At 39.7% G+C, this 13,688-nt stretch overlaps 1 long non-coding RNA gene across 1 annotated transcript; it reads right to left on the bottom strand.

The window, feature by feature from the left end:
• Positions 1-8,931: 8,931 nt before the first annotated feature.
• On the bottom strand, positions 8,932-11,447 carry LOC131026435 (uncharacterized). Its single transcript, XR_009102303.1, has 3 exons — positions 11,063-11,447; positions 9,812-9,872; positions 8,932-9,195 (listed from the first exon to the last, which is right to left on the bottom strand). It is a non-coding gene; the product is annotated as an uncharacterized LOC131026435 (long non-coding RNA).
• Positions 11,448-13,688: the final 2,241 nt, after the last annotated feature.

The raw sequence follows: 13,688 nt of genomic DNA, 5'->3' as shown, positions 1-13,688 counted from the left end.
TGCTTCATTTTCATAAGAATTTGCATTTGAACTCATTATCATGGTAGCTAGCCATAATAGAGTTAGAATAAAGCCCACCTGTCTCAAGGGTCGATGACGTAACGCTCAGAGTCGTACTAACGCCGGCCGTCACTCGAACCTTTGGTGGCGCACGTGGTTTAGATTGTCATGTGACAAAATAAACTCTAGTTAGAATTTCATCTAACTAATATCTCAATACTTATGCTTTCATCATATGCTTAATCTCATCTTATAACCTATCTACTATTTACCCAATTGGACCTCTCAATTTAATTAGATATCTTATCCAATTAAAAGACTCTCAATCCTAGGTAAATAGCATTCATAAACATCAAATAGTCATTCATACTTTGCAATAATCAATTTCCACATAATACATTTTCACGATTTATCACAATAGTCAAATGACTTAAAAAAAATAATCCTATGAACTCGAAATCTTTTTCCTTGTAAGTAAATTCCCAAATATTCACGTAAGCTTGGAAATAAATATAAAATTTTCTAGTAGTATTTTCATGACATAACATGGTGTATTAATCCACCAAAACTTTAAAATCCTCAAAACAATTACAAAGTAGAAATTTTCAGACTCCTACAGTTTATCATTCTGCTCTGCCTCAACTTTAACGAATAAACTGTTTTGACTCAGAAATCTCCTAGATTCGAGACTTACACTGTTGAAAACCTTTCTGCGTCTAGTTTTATTTAAAAAAAAGTAGAGTGAAAAACTCCAAGTGGTTTACGAGATATGGGTGTTTTCCCACAGTCTACCAGATTCGGCAGTTTTGCACGACTGGAAGCTATGATTTTTGAAAAATAGTAAACGTTGGCCAAATGGTTTGAAATTTGGTGTAAATCAGTATAATACATGTATCATTCTACCATAACAATTTGGGAGGCTGAATGTTTTTGAAAGTTACTGAAAAGTGTGACTCTAGGGACTGCCTTTCTAAATTTCCGGTGGACATGCGCAGTAAAAGTTTTGCATTTTAAAAAGGTAGTAAAAGAAGTCCAAATGACTTGAAATTTTACCAGCGTCCTCAAGACACATATATCGACACACTGTAAAATTTTGAAGAGTTTTGGACGAGGGAAACCTCGTCGACTGATCAGTCCAGAACGTAAGAAAACTTCTCAAAATGGTTGAAACAACAACATATACACATATCATCATAGATCTATACTTTCATCACCATTCTCATGCATTTTCACACTAATAACTCATCATGCTTCAATTATGCATCAATATACATGCTTATACCACAAGAAAATATATATATAACATAAGAGGAGGATTGAGGTTGCTACCAACAAGATCAATGGAGGTGGAGTAGAAGATGATGCGTAGTATGCTTGGAGCTTGAGCTTGAAGATGAACACTTTAAGAAACCTTAGTTCTTACTATATTTGGTGGAACAAGAAAAAGAAGTGTGGTGGAGTGAGGAGGAGGAGGAGGGCTGCTGAAAATAAAGAAGAATAAGAGAGGGAGGGAGATGAGAGAGAGATGTGCATGTGCTTGTGAGCTTAAAGTGTGGAGGAATGAGTTGGCTAGTTAGATTAGCTTTTTAGGGGCTCTTTAATGGTGCATGTGATTTCCATTGATGGGAAAGAGAAGAATAATGTGGGAGAGTGGGGAGGGAGCTAGTGCTGCGTAAGGGTGAGAGAGTGAGAGAGAAAGAGTGAGAGAGATTGAGAGAGATAGAGAGAGTGAGAGAGAAAGAGAGATAGGTGTGTATATATATATATATATATATATCTATATATATATATATATACTTGAATAATTATAACTCTTATTTAGTATGTGGGAAAAATATATCTCATGAAAATATATTTATTCATGTGAGGAAAAATTATCTCTATTATGATATATCTAATATCATAATAACAATGCATCAATAAATCATATGTGAATATTCTACCAAGTAAAATATTTATATCACATAGACATTTTAATAAAAATATAGGGCGAAGATAGGTTTCTCAATAAGAGAATTTATAAGACTCGAGAAAATAATATCGCCTCCTATTAAACTCTAAAAATTTCTTATCTCATTTATTCGCCCACGTGCATAATTCCTCTAGCTACTATTTAAAACTCAATTTAAATTCGAGCTAGGGCACAAATAGCTTCTCAAAACACGGGGTGTTACATCCTTACCCCCTTAAAAAAAATTTCGTCCCGAAATTTGAAATCTCACCTTCGGGAAACAATTCTGGATATTTTTCCTTCATTTTATCCTCCAATTCCCAAGTTGCTTCTTCTTGCCCGTGATGTCTCCATTGTATTTTGACTAAGGCAAGTGACTTATTTCTCAATTGTTGGATCTTTCTATCCAACACAGCTTCGGGTCTTTCTTCATATTTCAGGTCTGGTTCAAGAGATATATCCTCTCGATGAATAACATGCTTCGGGTCAAACACGTATTTTCTCAACTGCGACACGTGAAAGACATTGTGAACATTCGCGAAATTTGGAGGTAACGCGAGTCTATAGGCAACAGGGCCTACTTTTTCCAATATGTCGTATGGGCCTATAAATCTAGGCTTGAGCTTTCCTTTTATACCAAATCGGTGAATCCCTCGAGAAGGGGAAACTTTCAAAAAGACTTTACTTCCCACTTCAAACTGAATCTTTGTGCGTCTAGTGTCGGCATAAGATTTTTGGCGATCTTGAGCTTCTTTAATTCGTTGCCGAATTTGTCTCACAGTTGTGATCATTTCTTCCACTGCGTCAGGACCTAACACTTTTCTTTCTCCTACTTCATCCCAATAAAGCGGAAATCTACATTTTCTTCCATAGAGGGCTTCATATGGTGCCATGTTAATAGTCGTTTGGAAACTATTATTGTAGGCAAATTCAATCAGGGGTAACACTTGTTCCCATTGAGCTCCTCTATCTAACACTACAGTCCGAATCATATCTTCCAAAACTTGTATAGTTCTTTCAGACTGTCCATCCGTCTGTGGATGAAAAGCTGTGCTAAAATTCAACTTAGTACCCAATTCCCTGTGTAAGCTCATCCAAAAACGTGAGGTGAATTTTGTATCTCTATCGGAGGTAATCGTCATTGGAACTCCGTGTAAACGTACTATCTCACGAATGTATATTTGAGCTAACTTTTCAGAACCACTTGTGACAGGAATCGGTATGAAGTGAGCACTTTTCGTCAATCTATCTATGATCACCCAAACGGCGGTATTCCCTCTATTCGACTTTGGCAAGGCAGTGACAAAGTCCATGGCAATGTGGTCCCATTTCCACTCTGGGATTTCTAACGGTTGTAATTTGCCATAAGGTCGTTGGTGTAATGCCTTCACTTGCTGACAAGCTAAACATCGTTCTACAAACGAAGCTATGTCTCGCTTCATGCCTTCCCACCAAAATCTTGCTTTTAAATCTTGGTACATCTTCGTACCTCCCGGATGTGCTGCGTAAGGCGTGTCATGAGCTTCGCTCGTGATTTCATTTCTTAATTTCTCATCATTGGGTACACAGATTCTTCCCTCAAACATCAATGCATTATCTGCTGCTTCTTGGTATGACTCAAGCTTCTCGGTACGGATTTTCACTCGCAATCTTTCCAATTTCTCATCCTCTCTTTGCATACTAACAATCCTTGATCTTAGATCGGGGGTAACACTGAGTGTCGCCATGATCAAATCTGTGGTTTGCGGTGGAAATACCACTTCCAACCTTAACCTTTCGAATTCCCTAACCAAGTCATTCTCCTTGGTTAGGATACATCCTAACTTGGCTCGTTCCATTCTGCTCAAGGCATCTGCCACGACGTTGGCTTTGCCTGGATGATAATTGATTCCACAATCGTAGTCCTTGACCAATTCTAGCCATCTTCTTTGTCTCATATTCAGATCCTTCTGTTCAAAGAAATATTTGAGACTCTTATGGTCGGTGTAAATTTCACACCTTACTCCATAAAGGTGATGTCTCCAAATTTTCAATGCGTGCACTACTGCTGCTAGCTCTAGGTCATGTGTCGGGTAATTTGCTTCGTGTGGCCTAAGCTGTCGCGAGGCATAAGCTATTACCTTTCCCTCTTGCATCAGTACACAACCTAGTCCTTTCTTTGATGCGTCCGTATAGATAGTGTATTCCTTGTTTGCTTCTGGAACGGCTAGTACTGGGGCGGTGGTCAACCTCTTCTTCAATTCTTGAAAGCTTTGTTCGCATTCGTCTGTCCACAAGAATTTGACTTCTTTCTTGAGCAGATGAGTTATAGGCTTGGCTATTTTGGAGAAATCTTGTATAAAACGACGGTAGTAGCCTGCTAATCCTAGGAAGCTACGAATCTCGTGAGGTGTCGTTGGTGATCTCCATTCTTGCACTGCTTGAACTTTGGCAGGATCCACTTTGATTCCTGCAGCTGAAATGACGTGGCCTAAGAAATTGACTTCTCGTAGCCAAAACTCACATTTGCTATACTTAGCATAAAGCTTTTCAGCTCTTAGCTTCTCTAGCACGGTTCTAAGGTGCTCTTCATGATCCTTCTCATTCTTCGAGTAAATCAAGATGTCGTCTATGAATACCAACACGAATTGATCCAAATATTCGTGAAACACTCGATTCATGAGATCCATGAATACGGCGGGGGCATTTGTTAATCCAAAAGGCATCACTATGAACTCATAGTGTCCGTATCTCGTGCGGAATGCTGTCTTTGGAATATCCTCAGGTCGTATTCTCAATTGGTGATATCCCGTCCTTAAATCTATCTTTGAGAAAGCGCGTGCTCCTCGAAGTTGATCAAACAAATCGTCTATACGTGGCAAAGGATACTTGTTCTTTAGGGTCACCTTGTTTAATTCCCGGTAATCGATACACAATCTTAAACTTCCGTCTTTCTTTTTGACAAACAGGACCGGTGCTCCCCAAGGCGAAACACTGGGTCGAATGAATCCCATGTCCAACAATTCTTGTAGTTGCAACTTCAGTTCTTGCAATTCTGCTGGTGCCATCCTATATGGTGCTTTGGATATTGGTGCTGCTCCAGGTTCCAAGTCGATTGTGAATTCCAATTGTCGGTTCGGGGGTAGACCTGGTAGAATATCAGGGAAAACGTCTTGATACTCCCGCACTATAGGTACATCTTCAATCTTTATTTGTGCTTCCTCTTCTTGGCTCAAGTATACTAAATATGCTGTCGCGCCCTTTTCTTTTAGTATCTTGTTCGCTTGCACTGCAGAGATGATAGGTGTCTTCTTCCATTTCCTATTGATGGCATAAAAACATGTAGGTTCCAGGCCAGGTGGCTGGAATGATATCCGTCTCTGCTCGCATTGTATCACCGCATGGTGTTCTGCTAACCAGTCCATTCCCAAAATGATGTCTGTGGTCCACATGCGCAGAAGTCTCAACGTCTTAGCCTTAAGCTTAAGAGGTCCTAATTCGAATTCTAAGTTAGAACACACATGTGTCACGGTGGTGATCTTCCCTAAGGGAGTGGCTACCCTTAAGTGTAGCTGGGCTGGTTCTACATTCAGCTCTAACGTATCCACACAAGTATATGAGATGAAAGAATGTGATGCTCCAGTATCAAAGAGAATAACAATGGGTACACCTTTCAGTTCCCCAATACCTGTTAAGTTTCCTTGGTTCTTATCCTGATTCTTCTGATTGATAGCATACATCCTTTGATATTGCGGTGGTGTTCCTGCTTGCGGTGCAGGTAGCTGCTTATGAGGCTGGTTTGGACGGCGAAAAGGTTGTTGCTGTAGTGGTTGAGGTAGAGGAAGAATTCCTTCCATTGCTCTGAGTTGTGGGGTTGGAAACTGATTGGGTCTTCCTCCACTCATCCCTTGCTGTCGGTTGGGGCACTGGCTCGAGTAATGCCCTGGTTTCCCACAAGTGAAGCAATTTGGGTTTCCAGCTCTGCACACTCCTGTGTGTAACTTGTTGCACTTAGGACAAGGGGGTATCCCTTGGTGTCCGGGGTGTGAGGTCGCTGGTCCACCATAAAATAATTTATCGCCTTTCACGAATGGAGCCTGGACATTCTGACCTTGCCATGGCTTTTTACCCTCATTTCCACGATTTTCCCATTTGCGTTTTCCTTTCTGTCCTTGGTTAGAGTAGGGAGTGTTTGATACTTGCGTATATTGAGCTGATGGAGGCGTTGGTGTGTGTGTTATTTTCTCTGGTTGCATTGCTAGCTCCATATCTAGAGCTCTGTTCAAGGCCTCGGCGTAGGAAAGTGCCGTTTGACTTGCCAATACAACTCTTATCTCTTGTCGCAGTCCGGTGCAAAATAACTCGGACATCTTCTCATCCGTATCCACTCTATACGGTGCATATCGGGCCAGATCGCAGAATAGTCGATCGTACTCCACTACAGTTTTATTCCCTTGCTTTAAGGTGGTAAACTCCATCTCCTTCTTTTTCCTATAGCTTTTGGGTATGAACTTCTCACATAGAGCAGTCTTAAAAAGCTCCCAAGTGAGTTCATCTAACTGCTCCGGGGTCATAGTTTTCTGCTTTGCTTCCCACCAATAGTCGGCGGTTCCTTTCAGCTGGTAAGACACGCACATAAGACGTTGTGCGTCGTTGCATCTCAAAAATCGAAAGATTCGTTCCATAGCACGAATCCATTCTTCCGTTTCAGCAGGGTCTCCCGTGCCTGCGAAAGTCGGTGGGTTCTGTCTTAAGAAAAGTTCTTCCACTCTCCTATCTTGAGGTGGAGGCGGCGGCGTAGGTTCTCTGGGTTCTTCCTCATTCTCGGGTGTATCTCTGTTCACTCTTCGTGGAGGCATTATGACAATCTACAAGTTTGGGTCAAAAGATAAGTTCCTCTATGTGACAAGGATCATCTTACTCTAGTCTTATGGCTGAGTAATTCACAACATACCATGCGTCTTATATATATATATATGTATATACATACATTATCACATAGAGTATACTCAATGCATCAAGTACTCGGTTCTCAATCAATGTATACAAATTGACAACTACATCATAACAATGCATCAAAACAAGTAATCACATTTCTCATTTAGTCAAAAATGGCCACTTTGGCCCATCATGTATATACCGTGAAAATTGCCTCAGCGAGGACTTCTTTTGTACAAAATGTATACTATGATCTATAAACTGCTATAGGTCAGTACAAAGTACTACTCTGCTAAAGACCTAGCTACTGCATCAATATTGCCTCTATGTACAAGCAGCCCTACAACTGGGTACAGATACTATCCGTTACCCGTGTACTATGGGGGCCTAACAAAATAAGTACAAACCCTGGTCTGGGATGGAACTATCCATTGTTAGCCAAATCTAGGGGCTATCTAAACAAAGCTACCATATATATACATCTCTATTCAAATACCATCATATCAAAACCATATCCACCCATGACCTCTACCATCACCCCGGCTACTATCGTCACTCCCATCCTCCGTAGCATCATCACCGACATCTGCTCGAGCGTCACCCAATCGGGGCACATACGGCACACCATCCTCACTGTCAGAGTCGGCACGGTGAAAAGGGTCGAAGGCGGCTCTCTCTCGAATCGGATCTCCTCGAGGGACGTCCGTCTCGAAGACCTGGCCCATGTTAGGAAGATCCAAGGGCTGTGAGATGAGAGTCCCAACAACCGGGACTGATCCTGTGTCGTCCTCCATGTCTCTAGCTGTCCCCTGGGGTCGTGAAGGTCCTGGTGCGAATGGATCAACATCAGCCATAGCAATCTCGCCCTCTCCAACCGTAGGGAGGGGAGGAACAGGGAGGGTCTCACGGATGGGGCTCATCAGCTGCTCGATGGTATCGATGGCCTCAGTGGTGTCTATGGTCATAGGGGTAACCAAGATATCAATAGGAGAAATCTCCTCCTCGGGCAGAGTGCCCTGAGGAAGTGAAGGAATAGGGTCATCAATCGGCTGGAAGATAAGGAGGTCTAGTCCCAATGCCATAAAAGGATCCTCAGTCTCAAGAAGACCCTGAGGCTGACTCTCTACCTCACCCTCTCGGGTGTCACTCTCCGTCAGGTAAAAGTAGGGTGGGTTCGCATACATCACGAACCGGCTCAACAGAATGGTTAGGTACTCCGGGAATCGCACCTCAAATCCTCCCGGTGCCAACGGGCTATAGAAGTCTGGGGCGATAAAATGACACCAAGCCTGCCAGTGGGGTGGCATCCTATGTGGTAGTATCTGCATGGCCTGCTGGGCCGTGACTCCATGCTCTACGGCGTCAATCCACCTGTGGTGGAAGCGTGCTATAAGAACTCTCCAATAGTCTCGTGGTGCTCCAAAGTACAGTCATAGAAAGCCTGTACTATGTCGAATCCGTCTGCCATGCTAGAATAACAACTCGTGTTACTAAGTCAAGAATGACTTACTCGTTTATTACTCAATAACATACTCGTTTGTCGGTGTTCCTCTAGGATTCTCGTAGTGTATCGGTATCAATATTGATTCCAATAAAAATTTTCCACCATCTTACTTATCCAGTCAATCAAAACCAGATATCAATAATATTGCATCATGTACTAATCATGCTTCTTTCTCAACTTATAAATATCATCAACTTATCAATTGCATATCTCATGCTCATAAGTAACTTTAAACTTTAACTTGCATACCTCGTCAAGCTGGCGGAGATGGGGTGTTGGCTCTTGTCAGTGACATAGCTCTTTTAGTCTAAGACTCTAGCTTAGACTAAAAAAAAAAAAAAAAAAAAAAAAACTCTATAAGAGATTATACTCAGAGCAGACGAGCTGCTCTGATACCACTCTGTCGCAGCCCGATATAGCCAGTGATAGCGTATACCAAGTATCGTACGACTAATAAAAGAAATAGTGAAAGAAATAGGAATACATCTTGTTTTAGCGGAAGCAATTGCAAACTTTACTCATTTTAAAGAAGGATTTCAAGACCAAAATAATTACTAGCTTGGGTAAACATGATTAAGCCATTGAAACTTAGCAAGGGTCTGAGAAGTATTTCCCTTAAGGGATATTACAGACATAAGCAAATTAAATAAAGAGTTTCATCAGAGTTATGCAGCGAGATGCGTTACTATATGTGTGAAGACATATAGCAGGGAGTTCAAATTCTTATAGAGTCAAAGCTTATAAAGATAAATATGAGACATAGGAAAGACACAGCCAACTGACAATTCCAACAGCTTTCACCCATCCTCGCGCCAAGCCAGACCTGCACATTTAGAAATACATGCAGGGCTGAGTACCAAAAAGCACTCAGTGGACTCATGCCGGAAATAATTGAAATGTTGCTCTTAGAGCTATATGTCAATCTTGCCCTTTTCAATGCATCAACAGGATTTAACTGAGATTAAAAATACCTGTTCATGTTTTTCTGTCATAAACTCATTTGCATCATCATAATAATATCATTAGTCTGCAGACATTAAATATTCACGGTATGTGCCAACTATGAGAACTCATATAATATATATATAAGGTGAAGAGAAGGAGGCCTCCTTCAAATCACCGTGACCGGCCGACTAGAGACGGCTCACGGTCACCTCTGCGCACAAAACCTTTACTGTCATATAAATCAGTCAAAGGCCGATATCTTGCATCATGATCATAATCATGTCTTTCATAGAGGCAACATACCATATCTCATTCTCATCAATAATAAATATGGCAAGTTGACAATTTTCATAATACTCATCAATAATGCTTCAACATGCTTCATTTTCATAAGATTCATCAATAATGCTTCAACATGCTTCATTTTCATAAGAATTTGCATTTGAACTCATTATCATGGTAGCTAGCCATAATAGAGTTAGAATAAAGCCCACCTGTCTCAGGGGTCGATGACGTAACGCTCAGAGTCGTACTAACGCCGGCCGTCACTCGAACCTTTGGTGGCGCACGTGGTTTAGATTGTCATGTGACAAAATAAACTCTAGTTAGAATTTCATCTAACTAATATCTCAATACTTATGCTTTCATCATATGCTTAATCTCATCTTATAACCTATCTACTATTTACCCAATTGGACCTCTCAATTTAATTAGATATCTTATCCAATTAAAAGACTCTCAATCCTAGGTAAATAGCATTCATAAACATCAAATAGTCATTCATACTTTGCAATAATCAATTTCCACATAATACATTTTCACGATTTATCACAATAGTCAAATGACTTAAAAAAAATAATCCTATGAACTCGAAATCTTTTTCCTTGTAAGTAAATTCCCAAATATTCACGTAAGCTTGGAAATAAATATAAAATTTTCTAGTAGTATTTTCATGACATAACATGGTGTATTAATCCACCAAAACTTTAAAATCCTCAAAACAATTACAAAGTAGAAATTTTCAGACTCCTACAGTTTATCATTCTGCTCTGCCTCAACTTTAACGAATAAACTGTTTTGACTCAGAAATCTTCTAGATTCGAGACTTACACTGTTGAAAACCTTTCTGCGTCTAGTTTTATTTAAAAAAAAGTAGAGTGAAAAACTCCAAGTGGTTTACGAGATATGGGTGTTTTCCCACAGTCTACCAGATTCGGCAGTTTTGCACGACTGGAAGCTATGATTTTTGAAAAATAGTAAACGTTGGCCAAATGGTTTGAAATTTGGTGTAAATCAGTATAATACATGTATCATTCTACCATAACAATTTGGGAGGCTGAATGTTTTTGAAAGTTACTGAAAAGTGTGAATCTAGGGACTGCCTTTCTAAATTTCCGGTGGACATGTGCAGTAAAAGTTTTGCATTTTAAAAAGGTAGTAAAAGAAGTCCAAATGACTTGAAATTTTACCAGCGTCCTCAAGACACATATATCGACACACTGTAAAATTTTGAAGAGTTTTGGACGAGGGAAACCTCGTCGACTGATCAGTCCAGAACGTAAGAAAACTTCTCAAAATGGTTGAAACAACAACATATACACATATCATCATAGATCTATACTTTCATCACCATTCTCATGCATTTTCACACTAATAACTCATCATGCTTCAATTATGCATCAATATACATGCTTATACCACAAGAAAATATATATATAACATAAGAGGAGGATTGAGGTTGCTACCAACAAGATCAATGGAGGTGGAGTAGAAGATGATGCGTAGTATGCTTGGAGCTTGAGCTTGAAGATGAACACTTTAAGAAACCTTAGTTCTTACTATATTTGGTGGAACAAGAAAAAGAAGTGTGGTGGAGTGAGGAGGAGGAGGAGGGCTGCTGAAAATAAAGAAGAATAAGAGAGGGAGGGAGATGAGAGAGAGGTGTGCATGTGCTTGTGAGCTTAAAGTGTGGAGGAATGAGTTGGCTAGTTAGATTAGCTTTTTAGGGGCTCTTTAATGGTGCATGTGATTTCCATTGATGGGAAAGAGAAGAATAATGTGGGAGAGTGGGGAGGGAGCTAGTGCTGCGTAAGGGTGAGAGAGTGAGAGAGAAAGAGTGAGAGAGATTGAGAGAGATAGAGAGAGTGAGAGAGAAAGAGAGATAGGTGTGTATATATATATATATATATATCTATATATATATATATACTTGAATAATTATAACTCTTATTTAGTATGTGGGAAAAATATATCTCATGAAAATATATTTATTCATGTGAGGAAAAATTATCTCTATTATGATATATCTAATATCATAATAACAATGCATCAATAAATCATATGTGAATATTCTACCAAGTAAAATATTTATATCACATAGACATTTTAATAAAAATATAGGGCGAAGATAGGTTTCTCAATAAGAGAATTTATAAGACTCGAGAAAATAATATCGCCTCCTATTAAACTCTAAAAATTTCTTATCTCATTTATTCGCCCACGTGCATAATTCCTCTAGCTACTATTTAAAACTCAATTTAAATTCGAGCTAGGGCACAAATAGCTTCTCAAAACACGGGGTGTTACAGTTATCCTCTAAAGAACGTACTGATCAAGCTGTGGAACAATTGTTGAAAGCAGCCTCTACTACTCTAGAGAAAGGGAAATTTACACTTGTTGATCCGACGCCATACAAATCTTCTTCATAGGATCTATCAAAGAGAAGGCCTCAGATTGAAGAGAATGATCTTGTATCAAGGAAGAGACTGAATCTTGGCGGAACCAATGCCCCTTCTCCTCCTCCATCACTGGTATTGCAGCCACACCAGCAACTGGATCTTTATCAGAAGGCTAAGATCTTGAAGTCTTACCTCACCGGATCAAATTTGAGGCACCAAGACGATTGGGTGCCAAGAGAGCTGAGTGACTGGTGGGTTAGACTTAAAGAGATTTTCACCAAATGGTCTCTGATTTGTGCAAAATTGAAGAAGGGCGAAGCCCAGATTAAAAAAGAAGTGTGGATATATTTCCTCAAACATTGGGAAGAACAGGGCAAGGTCAAGCGTCTAACTAATGCATCGAAAAGCAAGAAGATGAACTGGATCCCTCATCCCCTGTTGTATCATATAATTCCACCCAAGCTGAATGGTCTAACAAACCGAGAAGTTATCAACCTTGAAGTTAGAATCATCAACGAGACTTGGGTCTTTACTGAGAAAGAGCAGCCAGGATGGTATGAAGATCTGAAGACTGCTTTGTTTCGGCTCTACGGTCAAAAACCGTAGTTATATCTTTTTAGCTTTATCTTTCTCTGTCGTAGGCAGTGTATGTGCTTTTAAAACTGATGCCTTATCAGCTTTTCAAAGTTATGAAGATAAAGTTTCACCTTGTCAACCTGAAGACAATAACTCTTTGTCCAGGCTCTGATTTTCTTTATACTTCTTTCTTGCTCTGATACTTGGTTATTAAGCTTTTCATGTTTTAAGTTGTATTCTGTTGGTTTGAGTTTTCTGATTGCAGGAGTTAGGATTATTTTGTTAAGAGGGAATTGTTGTCCCACTATTTTTAGAAACCTGCTTTCAATTTTCATGTGCTTTGTTACCTCTTTGCCGTAGGATTTATTGTGAGGTTTTGACATTATCAAAAAGGGGAAAATTGTTGGGAAATAAAAGAAACATCATTTTCTTGGTTTTGATGATCCCAAAACACTTAAATCTATTTTCTAGACTAGAATTCTTTTGAACTCAAGTGTTAAAGTTCATTTTTTTTAGATAAGTCTGAAGAGGCAAAGACTGAAGATTAAAGGACTAAAAGATCGAAGATCTAAGGACTAAAAGACCAAAGACCAAAGACCGAAGGACTCAAGGATCAAAGACTAAAGTCCAAATTTACTGAAGACTCAAGTCCTTAGTTAAATGAAAGACCCATACTGAAGTACAAGTGTTAGGGAAACACTTATGTACACCTCATCAGTTGAAGCATTTACTGAAACTGGAGTTAAGTTTCAGAAGGAAACCTCGACTGATAGTGCAGATACGAACTGATACTGGAGTTTAAGTACATCTCACTCAGTTCAAACGAAGGCCACGTGGAAAGTAAGCTGCTGACTTCAAGTACAAGCCGCATTTAATGCAAAAGATGAAGCATTTAATGCGGAGATATGGAGAATCGTCCTTCAACATGCAGGGTTTCCCTTTCCATGTTACTTTGTTTTGTAACACCATCTCCTAGTCCTGCAAAGACCATAACTCTTTCGGCTTAAGGACATAAAAGACTGAGACCCTGAGCCAGATTTCAAATCATAAGTCAAACGACAGAAAATGTAGAAGGACCTCCTCCAACGGATCTATTCTCCAGACGCTGCCTATAAAT

This window comes from Salvia miltiorrhiza, chromosome 5, assembly GCF_028751815.1.
Source record: "Salvia miltiorrhiza cultivar Shanhuang (shh) chromosome 5, IMPLAD_Smil_shh, whole genome shotgun sequence".
Classification (NCBI taxonomy): domain Eukaryota; kingdom Viridiplantae; phylum Streptophyta; class Magnoliopsida; order Lamiales; family Lamiaceae; genus Salvia; species Salvia miltiorrhiza.
The sequence above is the reverse complement of the archived record's forward strand: the minus strand, read 5'-3'. Positions and strand labels throughout refer to the sequence as shown.